The 23909-nt window shown below is 44.8% G+C and overlaps 1 long non-coding RNA gene across 2 annotated transcripts in view; it reads right to left on the bottom strand.

Moving 5' to 3' along the window:
• LOC149353708 (uncharacterized) overlaps nt 1-23909 on the bottom strand; it is a 163702-nt gene that overhangs the window by 38255 nt on the left and 101538 nt on the right. For both annotated transcript variants that reach the window (XR_016291031.1, XR_016291033.1), the window contains exon 2: nt 3223-3382. This is a non-coding gene — a long non-coding RNA (uncharacterized LOC149353708). The remainder of the gene's footprint in view (nt 1-3222; nt 3383-23909) is intronic.

Below are 23909 nucleotides of genomic sequence, written 5' to 3'. Positions count from 1 at the left end.
ATACCGTACCGTACCGTACCACACCACACCACACCACACCACACCACACCACACCACACCACACCACACCACACCACACCACACCACACCACACCACACCATACCACACCACTCCACAACATACCACTCCACACCACACCACACAACACCATACCATATCATACCATACCATACCATACCATACCATACCATATCATACCATACTATACCATACCAAACCATACCATACCATATCATATCATACCATATGCCATACAATACCACACCATATCGCACTAAGCGTTCGTTTTTACGTTTGTTGTGTATTGTCCTATTTGTTTTAGCAAACAAGGAACGCAACAGCAACTGTCGCAACGCATCCAAGTTTTTCATCCTTACAAACACTTCTGGGCTCGCATAACCGTCCATTAAGGCCTCGCTCAGTTTGGCTGAAGCTCCGCTTGCCACAGCGCAAAGTAATTTTAACGTGAAATATGGGCGTAAACAAACTTCCGCGCATATCCTCTACGACAACCTTCACTTTTCAAGTACAGGGAAGTTTCCCCTTCTGCACAGTGCCTTATTTGTAATGAGCTTATGAAACCACTGCGACGCCTAGACTCTTGCCAGCTTTCATCAGCCTGTGCAGTATGTGAAAATGCAGCGTTTTACTAGGCTTCGCCCGACGACTGACCTTCTGAGTAGAAACTAATCGCATTTTCTTCGCACAAAGTTGCCTAAATAGTCGACGACGCAGTTTTTATTTATTTATTTTACCCTCAGGACTTACAAAGGCATTGTAGAGCGGAGGGGCAGAAATACAAATGGTACCCTGGAATTTCATGGAAGGAGAACAGAAAAACAGAGGCAACAACAACAACAATAAAAGAAAAAAACACTTATCCAAAACAAACACGTAGGTTGCAAAATACAGAGCAGATTGGCTGGAACTGATCACAGGATATAGAGTCAGATCCTTTCGCACCAACGTATCTAAAGAATGAAAGAACAGTCATATATAACAGAATAAACGCCAAGTTCCAGTAATAAAAGAAACTTGCCGTTTAAATACTAAAAAATATATCCTGGACATGCACGCAGCGCGACTGGCTGCGGCAGTCGCCGAATTGTCTGGGGCAACAGGAAACGAAGCTACCCTGTTATCGCCGGCGGTGAATCGAATGCTGTTCGCCGCAGAAGATTTAACGCGATAGCGCTAGGCATCCGTTGTGCAGAAAATCCGGGGTCGTCAGAGTTGGGAGCGAAAATTCGCCGGTGAAGGAACCTAGGTTGGCCACCTAGGTCACATCACCTTGTGGCGTCATTGCAGCCTGCCCTCCGAATTGTGAGCAAACTCACCGCCGTAGCAGGTACCAGTTAATGATTGGCTACGAGAGGTTGCTCGAGAAGAGCAACCTCGGTTGCGCAAACACCGGTTACAGCACCTGCCATCGCAGGGCAGTGGCGCCTCGCTTAACCACTGCACCACTGCGCCAGGAGATGTATGAGCACCACCAGGGATGTATGAATATAAAGTCGAAAATGACCAATTTCGCATATACGGCCATTAACCCATTAAAGCTATCGCGTTATACTTTTAAGGTGAGCTTAAGTGTCCTGTAATTTTTTTTCTTTTAGATACCGCTGCCATGACAACTATACGGCGCTCCTGTTGGCTTTCCTCCGGCCACTATGACAGGATATGACGCTTACGTCTAGATTGGCTCGACGGCGGTATATATAGCAAGTTTCCTACCCGTTTCTTGGATGAAAGAATCCTTAGTACCAAACTTCTTTTATCTTGAGCACCTGCAAGTCGACGTTCTCCTGTGCCTTGCGGGAAAAAAATTTATGGATGGCGTTTCTGAACCAAGACATCATATCAATCCTCTTGACTACTGTACAATGGCTGGAGCCCAATAACAGCAACGCCTCAGAATTTGTAGCAAGTGCGTATTTCGCCGGAGCGTAAGCTCAGATTGAAGAACTGCAACGAGTTATTCTTCAGGTTTCTCGCTCCTCAACACTAAACTTGAGAACAATTTGGATCCCGCTTCCATAACCAGGCCCTCTGCTATGCCTTTGTCCATTTGTGCAGGAAACGGATCAGAAAAGCACCAATGTATTTGTAACAAGCTGCAGCTTCAAGTTTCGAAAGTTACCCAATAGCATGCGATTCGTTTCTACCTTTCTACCTTGATGCTGTTATCAGCAATTTAACACTATACGTCTGCTATTTTTTCTTGGCCTCAGTATAGCAGCTTTCCAAACATGAAAATATCAAAACGAAGGCGCGTAGTGAATGCACTGTATTATTTCTCAAATGCGATGACAAAGTCCCATTCAAAACGGTTAGTTCTGAGCTCGCACTACTTGAAGTTATATAGAGGAGATGCCAGAAATACGGACTGATATGATTTATTTCAGCAAAGTTCTATACCATTGACTAAATATCACATGAATACAGAACCCCATGCCACCGGAAAACCTGCTAATAACATTACTTCTTAATTTAGAATAAAAGTGACGAAAATAAACAAGCTTGTATAGCAGCAGCACTCAATCACATAGGAGAGCAAAAAGCACTGCCTGGTCACGAAAAATGCAGAGACACTCATTTCGTCAACAGTTCCCAGCAGCGAAACAGAGAAGCGAGAGCAGAAAGAACAAAATATGTTGTCAGAAACTGAACACCTTCTCTTCCCACCACAATGCTTGAAAGCACTCATTTGCCAAGCATAGATGTTACTTCCACCCTTTTTCGGCGAAGCATGCAAGTAGTGCTTTATGTAGACAAGGCATGACGTTGGTGAAAAAAAAAAACGAAATGGTCTATGTTTGACGAGGAACGAGATTTCGCAGTTGTTCGTACAGGTGACTTAAAAGCGACAACTTTGTGCCTGTGGTTATTTTACTACTGCTTGCTGAATGACTATATGCAGGTTCAGCTAAAGGCGGGGAGAGTAGAACCAGTCAGCCCTGTAATGATTTATTCACAGGTCTGAACTTACGTCGTGGTAGCTTTTCTTGACCGTAGTGTGTGCCGCCGTTAAATGCCTCTGTCGCACCAACAGGGCTATATAATTCCTTTAACATGCTGGAATGTCGTTTCGGGATGGTGTAGGTGTTGCATCAAAAAGCGAATTTACCTGTGTAATTATTTTTTAAGGGCAATGGTTGCAAAAGACGCTTTCACTGGTGTGAACGGTGCAGTATGCCGTAATATAAAACTCATGCATTTACCATTGGCCAAGAAGACTGCTGCCCAGCTGTGTGTGCTTCTGAGAATTCGCCATCTGTTTAATGTGAGCCATGGCTTGGTGGCCAGGTGTTGGGTCACCTAGTCACTACCTTGGCGCCTGATGGCAGGATGGTAGGGTAGACGGGCCCTGGAGTAGCCGCACTAGTGGAGGGAAGGGAGAAGTGAGCGGGGAGAATGAGTGAGGTAAATCTTTCAAATCGTTGAGTGGGCACGGGAGAAGGCGATCAGTTTAGAAGTTTTTGCGATTCTGAGAGGAATTTATGTTAACTTGAGTACGTACGAAGTACGTACGAAGCCTTGTCATTACAGAATATTTGACAGGTGCAGGGGTCGCACGGGCGCAGTGGATGCAGGATAAAGTACCCCCGATGAAGTGGCTGTCAGTTAAAGAAATCCTTTTCATTTCAGCGATCACATCTTTATAGATAGTGAGCGGTGAATAGCGAGAGGTGAATAGCCATTCGCATCGCACTGTCATCCTTACGCTTTGTTCGCCAGCAAGCGTGAGAATTTTTCTAAACCTCAGCGAGTCTTTTTCTTTCCCCCTTCTCCGTTTACAGCAGCGTTGACACTCCTTGCAAGCGGTATCTGAATCCATCTAAGTGCCGAATGCGATTATGATAGACCAGAGTACAGGCCGGGCCATTGCACTCTTTATTGAACTTTCTTTGCTTTGGTTACGTTTGAAAGTATACCATGCAACCCTAAGGCAGCTCAGGTCAGCTACCCGCCCCGCTTTAGGCTGTGAATGTGTACAAATATAGTGATTCGAAAGCTCGAGATAACCGTTCTAGCCTGTGGTATTTTTTTGTTATCCCAGATCATACGCGCATGAACACGTCGGTGTAGATGCGGAGAGGCCAACAGACAGAAAGAAAATTTATAAAAAGTGTACCGAGCTTAGCTAAACAATGCGCACACAAGTTCTTTCGTTATGTTTTTATATTGCCTTCTTTTCAGACTTCTTAGATTTGCAGCGCAAGTGCTCCCGTGGTCTATGCTGCATAAATTGTCCGAAGTATAGAAACAATTCCCGTCGCTAAGTGTCCCGCTGCTTAACAAACAGCCGTATATTGTGCTTGTCCGAAAACGGAAGCACTTTATTTCACTACACTGATAAAATTTTCTAATGGCTCCATTTACATGTATGTTGCAGAGCGCTACACAATTGGTGTATCTAGATTAGAAGAGATATATAGCGTATAGCTATATATGGCGTATCGATATATAGCGTAACGACAAAGTACAAGTGACCCAGCAACGTGTAATAAAATCGGTGAACAAACCGTAAATTTCTGTATTCCAAGCAGGGAAGTTCTGTGGTTCTCACGGATGTTCTCTTTTTTTTACCAGCGCTTTTCTGGCCGCACACGCTACCCGCAAGGCATTTCCCTTAATTCGACGATGATTTGTCTACTTTACTTCTTATACGACCTCGATGCACCTATACCCATGCCCAGCGCATATATGACGTGATGCCGATGCTTTCTCAGGAGTCGTATTGACGTACTCCGGTAGAGTCGAACTGCGTACTAAAGGGAATTTCCCTGCTCCCAAGTACCCACCGCGAAAAGGACTAGTGCCAATCTTCTGCAGCTGACGCTTCTTCAATACCTTTGCCGTTTTCGTGATTGTTTGGTAGTCCACATGGGCCAGGGGTTTTTCACGAACCCACTGCGACTCACCGAGCTCCCGCTGAAACCGCACAAATGACTTTCGCAACTTCAGCAGCAGGAAAAACAAGGCTTCGGCCACAGTCGTTAATGGGTGCTTTATATAGATCAGGGTAAGATAATCGCCGGAAGCATTTTCCACATGAATTGCAAATACAAAACGAAGGAGATATTGGTAAAAAGGGGAACTTTTTGAGCCTAAGGGAGTGCTTTGAACTCTGTAAGATGAGAGCAGTGACGTGAAAAACAACTCGAATCATGTCGTTCACCTTGATAAAAGTATTCGACGGTAAAATTCACTGCTTGTAGCCAAAAGACGCCCAGAATAATTTGGCCATGCCCGCAAAGCCTTGCAGCGTGACGTTTCCCTGATGTCATAAGTAGGCAAAAACCCGCTGAATGAAAAAACAAGTAAAACGTGTGAAAAAGGTTACCACACCAGCTTTTTAAAAAAAAATCACCTCCTGTTGTGTTTGAGCAGGGAACAATGCCGCTATTTTTTATTGGCCAATGCAGCGCAGCTCTTACACTAGCATCTAGCTTAAAGCTGCTTTTTTTTTCTGAAACAACAAAACACCTCGCCGCTGCCTGCATGTGATTAATAACGCGCCAGGTGCCTATGAGTAGAAATTACTCGTTATTACGAGAAATACTTAAAATGCAAGTTAAATGATTTCGTTGCCTCTGTACTAGGACACCGCGCCCATTATACGTGCACCATTTCCGCCTTAGAGCTGAAGTAAGAGGTCTTGGATGACGACAATACAGCACGCTGCCATCACATTATACTCAGTCACAGAAAAAAAAGGCATATATTGCAAGTCCTCTGAGTAACGGCAAAGGTCGCTTCAAATTTATAAAAGCGGCCCATTGGTGCAGCCTTCTTTGGTTTTATGGGTTTATGGTTCCAAAGTGAATCGGGCTATGAGGGGCGCCGTAGGGGAGTGCTCCGGATAATTTCCAGCACCTGTGGATCTTTAACATGCACTGATATCGCACAGCACACGGGTCTCAAGTATTTCGCCTCCATAGAAATGCGACCCCAGCGGCTGGGGTTGAACCCGCCTCTTTCGGGTCAGCAGCCGACCACTATAACAACTGAGCCACCGCGGCGGCTTCATTGGTGCAGCCTAACGGACTAAAACGGTTATCTGCACTCTCGATCTTCACGTAATGGACTTCACCGATATGTGGTCCAGATGCTGCTGGTGCTACATAGACATGCTCCTCCAGGATGGTACGCCTGAGGTAACAAGTCCAGCACAATGTGGGACCCCCGGTACGGTAAAGTTAGGCGTAGGTGTGCCGTCCAGCTAGTTCCTTTATAACACGAGACTCTTGGAGGCATCTGAGCGTTGCGTCAACACCTGCATCCATCACATACTACAAAATAAAGGACCAGAGCAAAGAACGCACAATGTTAGACAGCAAAATTAGCTACAAGCACCAGCAACCTTGCAACGCTGGTGCGCGCTCGTGAGCTTTTAGCACTTTTCCGCTATATCTATATGCAGCGATGTCAAGTGTTCCGACATCGCGAGTAGGTGAGATAGCTTCGTTTGTCGGTTGTCTAGGACGTCCACGTTCTTTCCACGCGCTCCCATGCACACTTTTGAACAGTAGACACGCCCGATAAAAGATCGCACAATATAAATGTTTCTGCCGTGGTGGCACAGTGGTTAGCGCGCGGCTGGGCCCGAGGATCGCGTTAAATATCGGTCACAGCGAACGCGTATCGACGGAGGATAAATGTGTGATGCCAAAGAAATTGTTAATAAGGGAGTAATTACTCATTGACATCCACCCGACCACCACGAATTTTTCTTTAACTACGAAGTTTCTGAGAAAGCTGTATAGTTTTCCTTTGTAGCCGTATGGCTGCGCTCGGGTGGATGTCAATGAGTAATTGCTCCCTTATTTCAAATCTACTCCACCTTCGGGGATTCTCCTAAAAAATTTTATCAATAGAAATTAATCCAAACCATCAACTACAGCGTCTCTTATAGGCCTTGTGGCGCTATTGGACGTTAAACTCCATGTACTTTGCGGCGTATATAAGGCTATGCGTTTTCGAGTAAAACCAGATTTGCCAGATTTTTGCACACTGAACAGCTTTCTTAAAGATTGGGTTAAACACGGTGCCTACAGAAAAATTCGCCTTTGAGCGAACATAGTTTTCCAGTGGACACATACTCAGAAATTGCGCACAAGCGGATTTTTTCACCCGGAAGTTGGTCATGAATGCATTTTTTCACATTGCGTAAGACAGCACCATAACAGCCTATATATGCGCAGATCCCCTGTCGACATGCTTCTAGTTTTCTGCTATTGACAACAACGCACCCCATTTGTTTTCTATGGGAGCTTTAACTACTCGGCGCTAAGGCAGGACAAATTTTAAAAGCGACATTTTGCTATACATAGAAACATTAGACCATTCCCATTAATATGTTTATAACAGTGACTTAGAATATTACACAGTTGCCTCACAATTACTGTCAAAGACGCACCTCATTCGTTTTCTATGACAGCCTTGACTACTCGGTGCGAGCGGAGAACAAACTTTGAAACCAAGAGAATGCTATGCATCGCAAGGTTACATATTTCCTACCAGCGCGCTCAAAGCAGTGCCTTTCAGTATTCCACAGTTTCCTCGCAAGTAAAGTGGTATCCAAAAGAGGTGGACTAGAAAGCAAGACACCGTAGGGAAATATTTGCGGCTACTTTGTGCTTATTTCAGACGGTGTGTTTACATACTGACAATCTTAAGCTATTCTTTAACGCCCTTAATTCATTACGCAGCTGAATTTCAGGATAAGTTAGAAGACATGTTTTAAAAGGGAGAAGCCAAAACATGGGTACTGAATAGACGCCTTACTGGCATCAATCTATCAGGTACTACCCATCCTAGCGATCTCCTTGATTGACTTGTTCGCTTACCATGGTTTCTGTGGTGTTGAATAAATGTTTTCGCTGCGTACAAATGCAAGCGGTGTTTGCACGAACACGAAAGTGCCACGAAGGAAAGGTCGAGCACAGAGTGGAAAAAAAAGAGGCGAGTTAATAGTATCCTAGTAGAAATTAAGAAAAATAAGCATCGGCAGATCATGTCATGCGAAGGGAAGATAACCAATGGTCTTGAAAGGTGATGGAGTGGACACCAAAAGAAGTCAAGCGTAGGCAGGGGTAGCAGAAAGTCAGGTTAGCGAGGAGATTAGAAAGTTTGCGAGGATAAGATGGCCGTAGCTGACACAGGATGGTTAATGGAAGGGATATGGGACAGGGCTTTTGTCCTGCAGTGGGAGCGGCTTGGCTGATAGTGATGATAAGTGATGATCTTCTTGTACCGCAAGTGTTATGGAGTACAGAAGCTCGTATGTAAGCTTGGGGACGGAAGTGCATCGAAGAATGTGAAAATCATTTGCGAAACTGTAAGATATTCTTGGGGAAATATCGAAAGTAATGGTCTATTCTCCTAATATGCTGCAAAATATTTCTTCTAAAGTGTTTCCAACGCTTGCATGGAGCAGTTAGGACTGCCATATGAAACCAATGGGGAACAAAAACGTTAATAGAAAAATAATTCAACACTGCCATGGTGATCTCAGGACATATTGATTCTTGTAGTGAAATCTTACCTTATATGAAAAGTGTGTCTATTAACTGTTTCCCGCTCAAAAATGTTTTTGTCCAGAAGTTTTGCGTATGATGAAATGGACAGAACATGTAACATATATTGCAAAGAGAATGTCAGTCTGTTGGTGTCCTTTGCAGATGTCGCTAAAGTTTCCTACAAATCTAAAGCTGATAATCTACAATTCAATCTTCCAATGTTATCTCAACGATCTTCTATTGGTCTGGGCCACTACATCAAGCACTAACCTTTATAAATCACTAATACTTCAAAAAAAAAGTGACTACATTAACTGCTGGGCCCAGTTACACAGCTCTTACAGCTAATTTTTTTTCCTTCAACACAAGATTATTCGTATTAACGTCCTCTTTGAATGCTGGCTGGAAATCTATATTGGGTTTTCTTTTCCCACGCAGCTGTTTTTGATGTTTCTTGCTAAACTAAAACCAAAAGAGAATTATGTTTTCACCCGATGAACAAATAAATGAGTTGTGCCGCTCATAGGAACAAATTATGGAAGACAGCCGCTACAATTCTCATTGCCTCATTTGTTGCGCAAATTTACCTCTAAGGATCATAATGTCCATAGTTTACCTCTCAGGGAATTAAAGTTACATTGTGCTAGTAGAACCGAGTAGCTTCAAGTGCTCGCCTACTCTTGTGTTTGACGGTACTCCAATGTTGCTTTTTTATTATGTTTTTTTATATATATTTGCTGTAAATTGTTAGTCCTTTTGCCAGTTACCCTGTACGCCACCTTATTATTTATGTTGCTTCTGTACTGGGTCAAAGGTACTTTCAAGCTACATAGTTGTAGCTTTTCTTGAGGTGTATCCCCTTTCAAGAGGAAAATAAAGTTTATTCATTCATACTTACTAACATGGGAAACATGTGGCTTAACTACACGTGGGCTGTGAGCAACGCCACTGCAGGGGGTGCTCCGTATTTATGGATTCCAATGAGGTCGCCTTAGGCCACGGGCTGACGGCCATCTAGCGCGACCAAGAACTCACCTTGAACCACTTTCTGCCGGTGAATAAATGTTTTCCAATCTAATCCAATTTAAAGTGCTGCGACATGGCACATAACTCCTCCGTTTCTGCACTTAGCCCCATAAAAATGCAGCTGCCGCGACACGGCACATACACACAACGGTGCGGTCGCTTCATCCTGTCTTGATGTAATCTTTAAGAGTTTTGAAGCGTGGGTTGCGGGATGTTGTCGCAAAAACGCACTACTCACTTTGATAATTCGGTTTGGTTTATGGGGTTTAACGTCTCAAAGCGACTTGCGTGAGTCGAATAGAGAGAGCGAGAAACCCACTAATAATCGGCAGATAATTTAGCCGGCATTTCAAAATGGCTGACATGCCACATTTGCGTTGGGAAGAGACCTGGGGAGAAAGGCGGAACGTGGCAGGTGAAGAAATTGGTTAAGTAAAATAATTTTAAAAAATTTGGCAAAAAATTTGGCATTGAATTAGGGCCTAGATACCTCAACCATTAATATGCTGACAGTAGGCTGAGAAAGTTCACGGCATGAAGAGTGCATAATGATGAGATGCAAAGAAGTTTTAGACTTTGTAGAATAGACTACAGTCTCGTTGATATAGGCAAATAAAACACTCTGTCCACGTCTCTGCTGGGTATATAAGACAGGCTAGGGGACCTAATACACAGTCCACTGTAAGAGGTACTGAGGTGATTGACTCCGTACGATGTTCATAGTAAGTACACCTGTCGGCATACGCTGGGCATTCGAACGGAATATGCTGCACTAGGGGCCAAAGGCACGAAATGCTTGGTGCAGACTCAATTCGGCAGAGCTAATGCACACTTTCAGCCCTTGGCAGCCAGGCACTCATTCAGTGACCATGTGTTTGGCTTTACGTGCGTGGAGGTAACTCGCAGAAAGCCGTGCACGCGACAACGAAGCAGAAAGGAGTGTAAAGCTCAGAAAGCTTCCTGGCTATCTTTTATAATGGCTAGGTGCGGGAATCAATCAGCGATGATGTGCATCGCAGGTGGCTGCGGCTGAGGAGGATTTGGGGACCTCATCATAAAAGCCGGTAAGGAATACGAGCCGTGAGGTGATAGCGATGCTCATGCCATCGTATTAAGATTGCGCACCTGTGCTCTGTACGCAATTACATGTGCACGGAAGGAGCGCGACTACAAGCACCGCTTGCGCTGGGAGCAGTGGCGGTATTCAGCGGAGGAGAGATGTGTCGAGTTAAGAGGAACAAAATAGGTACCATGGAGGTCACCCAAGAGGGCACTGTAAAAGGAAAAGGTAGCAGGTCGGCCAACTTAATACGTTCAGGTTAGCCTAATAGGCTCCAACATTGCCTTTCGTACCAAATCCCGCTTCCAGGTGTGAACGCCTGTATTGTCCGGCAAGCACAGACTATCGTCCACCACGCACACTCTTCACTGCATCTACAGCGTTCCTGGCAACCCCCTGTGCTCTCAATTCCAAGCCAACCTCTGCAACGCACGCACTCTCTGCTCCTGTCAAGTTATACAGGCACGACCACACCACATAATGGCTAACCTCTCCTCCATCACATTTCCAACCAGCTAGCAGGCTTCGACTGCTCCTCCGTTAGAACTGCAGCGCATTGTTTCACTCCTGCCGGTTCCACACCAGAGGGGCTCCGCAGATCCTGAACTGGCGCGCAAGAATAAGTTTCATTCTCTCTCAGCAAGGCCGCGGGCGTTTACGGCCACGCCGCCTATGTTGAAAGTAACAGCTTGCTTACAAAAAACACCGGATGTGGTGCAAAGCGCAGTTTTAGAGGAAAGAACAAACAAAAAATCAGAAGGCGCTTCAAACCGCTTACATGCTGCTAAGGCGAAAACATTAGTGCTTCATTGTGGGCGTTCGACCTTGACGCAGGTTGCGCAATGAGAACTGAAACAAAGGCGCGCCTCTGAACGCTAATTACACAAACGCTAAATCCACAACGGTCCGTGTGAAACAGCCGGACACTCGGTTCGAATACCTGCCGCGAGCTAGAATGACTAAGAGGCGTATGCTACATGCAAAGAGAGATCGTATGACACCACCCGCGACGGTGTACGACGAGCGACAATTGAAGGTGCATATGTCATCGATTCGAATCCCTCTTGCAAAGTAGCCTTCAACTTGACTAGCACATTAAGGTATACGTAACGAAGAATCGTGTGACACCGCCCGAAACGCAGTACTACAAAAGGGTTTTCACAATTTCGTTACGAATGTAGTCGTGAAAACTGGCGCCACATAGAGGTTAGACAGATGTTAGGTTGGGCTTATCTAAAAGGAAAGTAAAATAATAGAGCCCGGCCCGCACCGCTTAGAGCACAACGGGCTGAATAGAGGTTAGACAGTGGGGAGTACATGTAGACGAACGACATGTATGTTACTGCTGTGTGCGTCCTACGACCGCTTGCTGATGTCACCCAATTTTTCTTGCCATCGCCGGGATTTTCTGTACGATCTCCGAGTACATACAGTAACACACGCCGCCGGCTTTTCTCATAATGAGGCTAGTAAGTCTTCCGCTTTAAAAGCTTAAAAGTTTTAAACACTTTGTTCTCCTCAGAGGAGAAAATAATTGGCAGACGATTGCGGTAGTCGGTAATCCGAAATTTGAGCGCAGCTCTTCACGGGTTACCAGCCAGCACAGGCAGGCGGTGTGTTACGCTGCTAGACACCCTCCGGGATCTTCCCGTGGCAGCCACTTTCCTGTTGTCGATTCCTATACTCTCTCTGTGGCATGTGGCGTTTCGCTTTGATACTACCTGCCGAGTGTGGCTGGTTTTCAGATGGTCTCTTACGCCGACGACTACGGCGCGGAATTCACGAACGGCCGCCTAAGAGCTGCGCTCTAAAAAGAAGATATGCCGTGTGTTTCAGAGAAGCTTGCCACTAACTTATAAATATAGGGTTTTTGAGGTAAAAAGAAGCATTTTGCGACACAGTTATACCAGTGTTGACGGACGTTAAAGAACGGGCGAATCATGTAACTAGTAAAGTGATCAATTAAATTATAATATTTAGCTTTCTAACTATTTCTAATAGGCATGCGCTTGAGCTTAGTGATTTGTGGTCGGCCGCTAGTAATAGCCTAGGTTTTGTGGCTTTTCACTTCATATGATTATTTTCATGTGCGAGATGTGCGTTCCTTGCAGTTAGCACCATTGATGGCTGTCCTCGGCTATTCCTTTTATAAAGTAGCCTTTTTGGTTGTTTTGCTTCTCGTTCGATCCGTAAACATTAAACAAATCAGGCTTTAACTATGGGATGCAGAACATTCTATGCAGAAGGCTATTTCGGTACCGTGCATGTGGCTGCCGCTAATTACAAGTACTGCATGCAGTCGGCGAGTTTTTTATACACGGCGTGTATTTCACTGAATAGAGATTTGGCCTGAGAGAAAGGCTCGAAATCTGCATTGTAACATGTTGGGTAATTATGTTTCCAAGAGTTAAAACATGCTTCAAGAATATGTCGTCACCTCACCACATAGCACAATTTCAAATTTGGTGCTTTTTGGCTCTTATATCATTTTTACACAAAATCTGCGTTGAACAAATTAAACATCACGTATAGTGTTAGCGCAAAGCTTCCTCTTTCGCCTTCACTGTGATGTCCAAAAATTGAAGCCTTTTTTTTGAAAAGCTGGGTTTGAACGGTGCGCTTGGGTAATTTTTACGCTGTTGAAACCTTGCATAAACCATTCAACACTAGCTTCATCATGTTGCCAAATAAATAAAATATCTTCCGGGAACACATCCCAAAAGAGCTCATGCGTTCACGCCTATAGCTTCCAGTAAAGGGCATCTTGCTCAAACCAGGGGACTTAAACTCAATAAAAACCAAACCAAAATATCATGTACACTAAAGGCAGTCTGAAGCGTAATACGTTGAACGTCAAAAACCACGACAAGCGCAGAAGGAGATGTTCGATTCTTTCCTCACATACCGATTCTCGGCCGCCAAACTCTTCACCATCCTGATGAAGTAGAAATGAAAATTCGCCAAGGCAACCCGAACCACTTGCGTAGAACAAAGGCACAGCACAGCGAGTGGCCGGGTGACAAGCATAACTCAGAGAAAAGGTCATGGGTGTAGGTGCCATCTGCATTAAGCAGTGATCAGCCCGTGCGCGGAAGAGCTCTGTCTAAACATCTCGATGAGCACGGAAGAACGAAATCAGTCTGTATTACTGGCGCGAATTTTAAATTAGGAACCGTGAATGTGAAGGAGGTTGCGTTATTTTTACTATTAGGGATAGATACACCTAAAACTACTCTAAAACTTCATAACTTATGGTCAGATTTCCTTGTGAGCTTCACATCTGCGCACTTCCGCTCTGACAGGTGCAACAGAATGATCACAAAATAGGACAAAAATGAACGAATGTGCCTGCGTTTTCTGCCTTGTAACGCTGCTGTAGAGGCCCATTTTCTCCATCCAACTCCAGCTTAGCAAACAGACGCCAGTAACGCGCTGTCCGTGCGAACCAGTTCGTGTCATAGTGATTTGACTGAAGCCCTGCATTCGGTGCATGCAGCCTTTTTTTCTGATGCACGCACCTTCAACATTCATTTCCATTCCTGAGCTGCATGTTACGAACTGGCACGCTTATGGTTTCCTCCACATTGGCAAACGCCGCATCTTGAAAGGCAGATGCATTTATAATTTTCTCATTTCGCGCATTCTTCGAATTGTTTTTTTTTTATTCGAGCTGTTTGCCATTAGGCATAATGAAAAAGGAAAGAAAGTTATAAAAAGGAGTGCAAACAAGCCTCGCTTAAAAAGCGGCAAAAGTTCGCGATAAAGCGATTATCTTGAGTCCACTTGCTGTAGTCGTCTGTCGAATTGCTTTTAAGGTGAACGAGTATAAAGTGAATATAAGTACGGTCCCGGCAAAAGACTTCGGGGCGCGCTATTGGCGATTGAGGCTTATAGGTGTGATGTACATCATGGACGTCTTATTTAATTAGCACATGTTACAGAAGGCGACGTTGACTCTCACCACAACTACTGTGGCCTGGAGCCACAGGCAGTAAGCAAAGATACGCGGTCTGGTTGGAGCTCGCGTGTCCGGAAGAATTTTTCCCTCCGTAGCACATGAGAATAAAGTGCTCAATATCAAACTTATTGAGGCGCCTATGGGTGGTAGGTAGGGAATTCTGAGCGAAGTGCGCGCAATTCGGAGAGTAAGGAAGCTATTTATTGCCCTTTCCATCCAACGTATGATGAAGGCTAAGGAAAGAACTGCTCTTCCACTAGATGTTTGCTGCAGCTGCTGTAAGCAACCGGTCGCTGGAAATCCGAAAGCCGCGCTGAAATCAACACATGCCTGTGTGAGAACTAAGCAAAACGTGCGGCTAGTTTTAATGCGGAAGCCTTATGTGGCTGATCAACAACGGAGCCTTGCGTTTTTCCAGGAAAAGTGGTGCCAAAACCCACATTCCTCATGCCGTCGTCAGCCAAGAAAAATAAAATTTCTCCCAAATTTGCGGGGATTTGAAGCAAGGCCCATCAGACTGCGAAGCAAGCACACAACCCATAGGCCACAAAACTTCTTTTTTCTTTATTCGATAGGTTACAAAACAGCTTCTTTTTTTTGGTATTTATTACACTGCAATAGCGATCTATTTACAATACCTATTTACAAAATTATTTTGCTTCTTGACGATTAAAGGCGAACCTAGTGTATACGATTCTTTACCCCTGCATGGTAGCTAAGTGTGCCATTAAAAAGGAAAGAAAAATATAAATTAAAAATTTGTGCCTCCGCCTTAAGTGCACTTAAGTACGCTTACGTGCACGGGTAAAGTAACTAGTCGCTCGTCAATGCTTGTTTTCCACGACTAGGATATAACGGGTACGAAAAAAATACAGTTAACTAGAAGAAGACAAATATTGCGGTACTAAAGCTATTACTTGCTCCTTAACAGCTCTGTCATCGATAGATGCGGGGGCTGCTACCTTGTATCCTCTGGCTTTCCCCACTGCTTCTAGCAATACGCAAAATTCTGCAAAGCGCGCATAAACACACCGTCGCAAGGCCAGTTATTTTCCAGTCGCTCGTCGCATGATACGAAGTCAAATACATTGCTAAGAATAGTATTAGGCTTCTTTTGCAATGCAACTGCGTCAACGCAGTCGATAACTAGAAATTATACTCGTAAAACACGCTAGCTAAAGCACAGCCTAATCGTCTGGCAGCGACTAGCCAAAACTGGCGCTCAGAGCGTTGCGCTGCCAGCGGGAAAACTGGGTCTTGCGATGGTATATGCAACCATGGTTGCCTGGGCTTTTTGTAAAGCTGCGGAATGCGCGGAGTCATCCCACCGACTCAAGTCGCTGGCCTGTGCTCGCGACTTGTGCCTGTGCTGATTGTTCCGTTTAAGAGACGAAGAACTAAAAGTAATGAAAAACTGGCGCTCAAGCCGGATTTTGAGTATTCCTTGGCTGCTTGGAGGAAGTTTTACAGGTCATAGAGGCGCCTCAGATCACGCATTTTTTTATTTTTTTGCAGTGCTGCTTTGAAAAGCGTCAAGACACTTGAAGTATACTTTTTCCTAAATAATGCTTGTAGCGGCTATACGGCTTCATAGAAATATGCGCACCAATCCGCTGTATACACTCAAGTTATTTTTTTCTAAAATGTCAAACGAGTGCTATGTTACTGAGAGTCAATGCTACGAACAATGGCAAGAATTCGAGACCGGAAGCGCCTTTGTACAAAAACTGCAGCCAGGAACGCGACGTTTCCGTAATAAATATAAAAATTGGTTTATGCGGGCACTAATGTCAGGAATAGGCCTAAAAAAGCTATCAGGTTTGAATTAGACATTTGTAGACGATGTGGAAAAATTTATGTTGTCTAAACTCCTAATTATGAATCGCATTTGAACACTGTACCGCAGGAACGCTCCAAAAACAACATCCAAATGCCTACTATCGGTCTCTGCTTACTACGGGAGTCAATCGCTCGATGCCTACCACCTGCTTCCTTTTTAGCGGGACGCACACGAAGGCCAGCCTTATCAGGTTTTTTTTTAGTTTTTGTCTTGTTCAGTAACCAGTTAAACCACTGCCGTGGTGAGCGACTCGTACTAAACCGGCGCACGCACCGACATTACCATGCCGCGCCCCTGCGTCATTCGAGGCCCCAACGTGCAACGCCTCGGCGTGCAGTAAGCGCACTGACGCCAACGTTACTGTGCAATATGTGCGAGACGGTATCTTTTACATGAGGTTCACGTTTGGTTTGGATTTAGAGGACGGCTGCCGCTAACTTTGCAACGTAAACGTGCTCTCACATATGTGAGTAACGCACTTAACGACTTTGATAAAATGTATTCTCGTACAGCGGTCGCCGTTTCAGAGAGTTTCTTCTGGGGTTATGTTGAGTCGGCGTCTTAGGCGTCCCATCTCGTAATCCATTACATCTGCGTTTACCTGATAGCTTATAGGTATGTTATCAAGGCACCATGGAACAAGGAGTGGGCGCGTTCGACATCGTGTCAGTGGTAGTCACGTGACCTATGCGACCTTGTGGAAGTGGGCGTTCTCGCTCAGGTAGAGAGGAAGGCTGTATAGCTTTTGCCTCCTTTCACTTCTTCGCTGCTTTATGGAAGGGTGAGAAAAAGTGAGAATAATTTTTAAATAGTCACCACTGAATGGTCCAGCACCCATATTTCGCGTAAATACATGTATATCGCGCGTTCGTGCCCAGCATGCTTGGACCAAAAATTTTAATATTAAAATATTGTAAGGTATTGTTATGGAAATATTGAAGATAAAGGTCGTTTGTTCCGATGCGTAGCAAAAACTATCTTTTAAAGTTTTTCTATCGTTCGCATCTAGTAGTTAAGAGTGCCACAGAAAGCCAATGGGGGAACACTTCTGACGATAAAAAAGCGTTAATAGCAAGAAAATGCCAGCCTGTGACGTACAGATATATTGATTGTTATAGTGAAATCATACAATATGAAAAATTTGAGTTCGTGAATTCTTTCCCGTTGGAGTCCCGAAATGCTGGGATGCTGGGTATGTTCCAAGGAGGATATATAAAACTTGCTGGAGTGGAAGCCGCCTATACGCGCCTATGCGGGAGAGTGAAGCCTTGGCGGCCATCTTGCCAGTGGCGAAAAGCAGCAGTGCGCAACCGCGCTCGTGCTTCTTCGCGCTGCCTATGAAGTTGCTCGCGTTTACAAAACAATGAAAGCAAGCGGTTGGGGTTGTAAACGTTTATTTTTCATCCATCAGCAGCCAACTGGCATGTAGAAAGCAGTTAACCTGAATAAATATTAAGGAAAAAAAGCTTAATAATCAGACGCACAGTAAAAATAATGGTGAGAGGCAACCTACTGGTGATTGAAGATAATCACCCTTGACAGAACTGGTCTGACTTTATTCTTGATCAATTCCCGATTTCGTTCCTTTGTCATGTGGTGTATCCTCACTTTCACGTACTCTTCAGCGATTTTTTTGCACAAATTGTAGATATGATTGTCAAGCGGATCGAAGTCAAGGATGTCCTCCTCCAGTTTCTGGAACCACTTTTTCTCTGAGGACACACCCAGGACTTCCAAGATAAGGTGTTTTGCCCTTGCCAGCACCGTTGTAATGGCATCACATTCAGCCTGCAGCCGTCGCAGCCCCTTCTCAACTGCTTCACACAGGCCAATGACGTCTTGCGACGGCGAAACAAGTCCACCCCGGCTCTTCTGCTTAATTAAAGGCGCAAGCGCATCAGAGTGCAGGGCTGTGATGCACTAATCGCATGTTGTCGTTGCACTAACTTTTCGCACAATGAAGCCTGCTATATATGGCACACGGCACCGACAAAAGCAGAAAGACTTTCGGGCCAGCCAATGCAATGTGTGTAGTCGTGGTCATCGGGCTGCAGGACTGATGACCTGTGCATGTCAGTGACCGTGCTTTTTGCATCTACCATGGCTACAGCAGTGGTTGAATTCAAGATGGAGACGATGTCTTGGGAGCAGTTTCCAGAATTGGAAGACGTCACTTCCGTCTGAACACTGCCACGAACACTTCTCACGTGAGAAAGGCGAATAATTCTGCCTAGCGTGTCATGGTTTAACATTCTCCAGTAATACTCACGGGCTTCTGTAGGTGCTGCGGAAAAGCAGGAAGCACAGAAGGCACACTTCCCGCGCGCAGCCGCGTCGTCTGTCCGGTGCGGTCAAAGCACTCGGGCGCGAAGTGTACGGAGCACAGGCGATCTCCATCTTTTGCATGCCATCTTTCACGGCGAACGGCCCGCTCCCACAGGCTCCGCAGCTCGGGATCTTTTGGAAACCTGCCAGTAATTGAGGCACTATTATTTGTTGCACACATCTACCACATTAGTTTGCGCCGCTCGACAACGCGCGCGTAGGGCTCAATTGAACACGTTTTCGTGTACTTACAGGTGGAATGTGAGGCCACAACCCTTCTTCAGCCTGTTTGCACATCCGTAGGCAACGCAAGAGGCAACCATTATCAAACCGTTGGTGTTTGCATGCCCGTCGCGTCAGCTTGCGCTCAAACAGCGCGCCAAAGCAGCAGCGCGAGCCGGCGTCAAGCGCGCTTTCTGCCACTGGCAAGATGGCGGCGGCCGGCTTCACTTGACAAGCGCCCCCTCCACTCCAGCAAGTTTTATATATCCTCCTTGGTATGTTCGGCAGCCCTATATGTATATATATGACTAACTACGTACCAAATCGCCCAATCTTCTGTTCTTCTTCATATCGGGCATATCCGCTTCGTGTTGCAATCACATAATGAGTGCAGCTTCTTTCGCCAAAAGATTATGTCAAGCACACGGTGAAACTAAGATTAGTTGGTTCATTACTTATAAAATTAGTGCAGAAGCGTGACGTACAGATGCGAAGCGCTCGTGTTGGCATCATTTGTACGTCGCGCTTTGCGCGATCTTAATACGTTATGTGATCGAATTTTGCGAGCGCAGTATGTGAGCGGAGTGAGAGCAGTATATGTCATGTAATAACTCGTACTTTCATCCAATCGCTGAGTGAAATGCAACTGAGCAAGGGAGACACTGCTCCCAACTATGTGGCATGTGCGTTTATGTGTCACAAATGTTATTCGAGTGAGTGTTGTGAGAGCTGGAGCGCCGTACAGCTACCCGCTCTATTACTCGAAGTAGTTCTCGAATCAAGCAGAACAAACAAACAAACAAAAGACACGTAGGACCGCCGCTTGAATCAAATCAGTCTGCAAAAACTAATTTCATATGCACAGAGACAGCCACTTGTTACAAAACACTGCTGGCGCAAATGTAACTCACTCAGAAAGCATAACCCACGCAAGGCCAGCGCTTTTGTCCTAAGGCGCTTTCCTTGCATCCAGCTTTCGACTGTCCTTTTTCACCTAAATAATTTCTTTCTGTGCTATTTCGTGCATGATACTTGCGCATGGGGATGAATTGCATTGGTGCAAATAGATAAAGCATGGTGTTTAGTACTGTTTGGCAGTAGCATATACGTATAGCTCAACTTCACGAGAAAAAAGCAGCGGAAAAGTATACTGGGTACACTGACCCACTGGTAACATTTTTTAAGCGCGAATATGCAGTGCAATAAGCTGTAGCTGTAATGTCATTTTTTTGTGTCATGTCTGGCATTCTTGGACAGAAGTTTTGAATATCAGGTACTGTGAGTAACTATTCTGGAAATATTGATGGTAATGGCGCAGTCTTCTAATGAGTAGCAGGGGATTTCAATGTTTCTCCACTGCTCGCATCTAGCAGTTATGATTGGCATTGAAAACCAATGAGAAATGTTTTTGATGATAATAACCGCAAAGAATGCAAGCCTGCCGACTGGAGATCTCAGATATATTCATTATTATAGTGAAATCTTGCAATGTATAAAAAATTGCGTTCATACACTCTTTCTCTTTGAAACATAATTTTGTACAAAACTGCGGGGTATGAGCGGAAAAATGTGGACATGGAAGTCTCATGGGCAGTCATCATATAAATAAGGATATGTCAGAAGCGTCCTTATTAAGTGCCTAATGAACAAAACTGGATTTTTTTTATCGCGGAAATTTTTCGCGGTCATTTATTATCAGTACCGTTTCTGCGAAATTATCGGGGCGATCAGCGACATCTAGTAAGGAAATCAGGCGACATTTATTTATACAGAGCTTGTTCCTTCTTCATAACCAAGGAATAAGATCGGAAACATGTAACGTCAACAAAATCTAGCGCTGAAGGGGATGACAGTCATTTTGGAGGAAAAATACTCATTAAAACCTAACGAGAACTCCCTATGACACGTATATTGAAAAAAGAAACGAAACCAAGAACAGTTCCCGTTTTTCGAAAATGGGGAAGCCTTTTGCACAAAAGCTGCTTACTTAAAGTAGCAAGGGACAATTTCAAGATATTTTGAGTTAACCACTTGGACTATTGTGATGACTGCTATTACAATTAGGTGCTGGAGAGAACAGAGAAAGTATTATTTAGAACAGTGGTAATAGCCGAGTAGTAATAGCTCGGCGTCATTGATTATCCCGCTATTTAACGATGATTTACATTGTTTACGTGCGAATAAAACTTGTACAGGGTTGTGAGCCAATGCGGCCAATTCAGGCAGGGCCTGAGTAAATAACTTTACATAACATTATTTTGTACACCATACAGGCACGAAGATCTTCACTGCGTGCTTGTAGTGCAGCTAACCTTGTAGGCCCACCATCCAGGTTACGACGAAAGCGTTTTCTTAAATTCTTCTTTTTTTTTCATCAGTGGTGTTCAATGCAACACAGTCCGGTGGAGTGGGTGACCAAACTTTTGATAAGCTGCACATAATTGCTGGTTGCATTAGTCGTTGGCTACAATGGCCGGCAAGAGGCCTTACGTCAATCAGTTTGATAGCTCTCTTAAAACAGAGAAGTAGTGGAAATGCATACTAGAAACCAATTCCTCGCCATAATAAAACATCGTACTATATACCTAGATTGAAAACTAGGCACAATCTGTACTCACCAGGTTTTACAATGGGTGACGCCCTTAGAACTGCTGTTTTACACGACCAAGACGTGGCGTCTTTTCTAAAAAGAAATGTTCAGCGGTTTTCTGCCCGAAGAGAAGTTAAGGCCCTTGTTTCTATTCCCCTTGCTTCTGTTATAATGACGCACGCCCCACATGACCCCACGTAATCATCTGTATCGCGAATTACATCTGCCCAACAAGAATGGCAGGTGCCCGCAGTATTACAAACATGTCATTTTTTTCTTTAAGTGCGTATAAATAGGACACTGTTTTAGTTGTGTTTCCGAAAGGGTTGTTTAATTTCAACCTCTTTTTCACAGCAGAGACGACTGTGAGCTAAACAGGATGATGGAAACGATGATTTAGTGACGCACTGCCGGCTCTGGCGAAAGAGTGCCTTGACACAGGAGTGTTCGTCTACGCAGGGTGGGTTCGAAGACTCATATTAGAAGCATTTCACACCACAGAAGCTGGCACCAGGCCAGGGGAAAGCCTGAACACATTGGAAATAGGCACGTGCGCAGAGGCACTAGGAACCGAGCCCCGCACCTCCTACATTTATGAGGTGGATGCTCATACCACCAGACCACCGCTGCGGTGCCGTCTGTCAGACATATGCTGGAATTAACAGCCTTTATTCACATGACAACTCATTTTAATGCGAAAGCAGTACTGCTCGCAGTTTGAGCCCTTCTGCGTCGTCCCGGCGGTGTAACCACGTTTGACCTTTAGCATGACCTCCTCTGTGACGTCACGCCAGACGGAGAGAGACAGAGCCCCAACTCGTCTCGTCGCGGTCGTCCCAGCGTAACCACGGTGCGCCGAGCAGCAGCTGCGCGCCGCTGCCGCGAGGAGGCGCTCGCTATGATGACGTCACGCCAGACGGAGATATATCGGGCTCCGACCCGGCTCGTCGCAGTCGTCCCGGCGTAACCACGCTTTGCATTTCAGCCAGGCCATGTCGTCCGACATGCACAAGGCAAGGCTGCAACGATTCGCTCAAGCTAGGAAACGACGGCGGGCTTAAGAAACGGATGAAGTTGCTTTCGCAATTTCCGGGCTTAACCGAACTGAGCCTCCGCCAATTTTTTATGACAAAAGCAAGAGGCACCATTCGAAACATTCTAACGCATGGAACGGCGACAGGAATAACTATTAGGACGGAAATTCACCAGTCGCCTACCACTCATAAATTCTAAAAACGTTTCGGCTGCGCTGTGAGAAGCGCTCACCGTGCCTCGATAACTGTGTGCTATAATCCGTGAAGTGCGCACTTCATTTCGTAAGGATTAGGAGCTGAAGCACGTACGAGGATGTATCCGCACGATATAAAGAAGACGCTGCTATTCTAAGGACACCCGAATGCACGGGGCTTTTAACGAGTGGAACCACTCTTTACAGATCACTTGGGTTTTCCAGTGATAAAAAGCTTAAAAAAGTAAAAAAAAACCTCCACTGCAAGCAAAGTAATTGAGCAGCACACCAGAAAAGTAAAGCAGACACGAAAGGGATTTAATTAATTGAATAGCGTTACTTCATTGTATTAGTTAAGGTTAAAAATGACATGTTTGGAATGGTATCCGAAGTGGCGAATGAGTATGCCTACACACAGCCATGCTAAACACGTTTCTGATCCAACTTGTTGAAGTTGAAAAGAAATAAGCAGTGTGAAGAATGGTTACATTCGGAAGCCGAGTATCCAAGTGAGAAGGAGAATAAAGGCAACGGTATATATTTTCTTATTAGGCAAGTGCCTTACTGGTTACACTACATGGATCATTGAGTGAAGGGGAAGGGTTACTATAGTCTGGAGTCGCGAACTCGTAAAAGGCCTAAAACAGATCCATAGGCAATAACATAAAATTTCAAATGCAAATATTTATTAAAACAAGCGAGAGAAAGTTTGATTCGACACACAAAAAACTATAACATTATGCTGTAGTTAGCGGCGTTGCGAGTAGACAACTCGCACATGGTGAACGTTTTTACATAACATATTATGACCCCAGGAAGGTGCATACTTCGCTTTCAAATCTTATTGGGCCAGTTATGTTCGCAATGCGATTGTGAAGACTATTCCAACCCTTCATGGCCAGTCGCAGTGAAAAACAGTTAAACACATGGTTTCTTCCGAATAGACATTCAAAAGCTTAATATTGTTAGATACGTGACATGAGGTGCTAATCAGCCGCGTAAATTTAGTTTTGACGCATGATGAGTGTGGGTTAATTTGTGCACTGAGCACAGAGGTGCGATATCCTTACGTCACTATAGATTTTTCAGCGATAAGGGTAAGTTGATGTTAGGTACACTAGAATGGTGGTTGTA

This window comes from Amblyomma mixtum, chromosome 3, assembly GCF_055824585.1.
Source record: "Amblyomma mixtum isolate Tamu chromosome 3, ASM5582458v1, whole genome shotgun sequence".
Taxonomy (NCBI): Eukaryota; Metazoa; Arthropoda; class Arachnida; order Ixodida; family Ixodidae; genus Amblyomma; species Amblyomma mixtum.
This window is presented reverse-complemented; position numbering and strand designations above follow the sequence as displayed.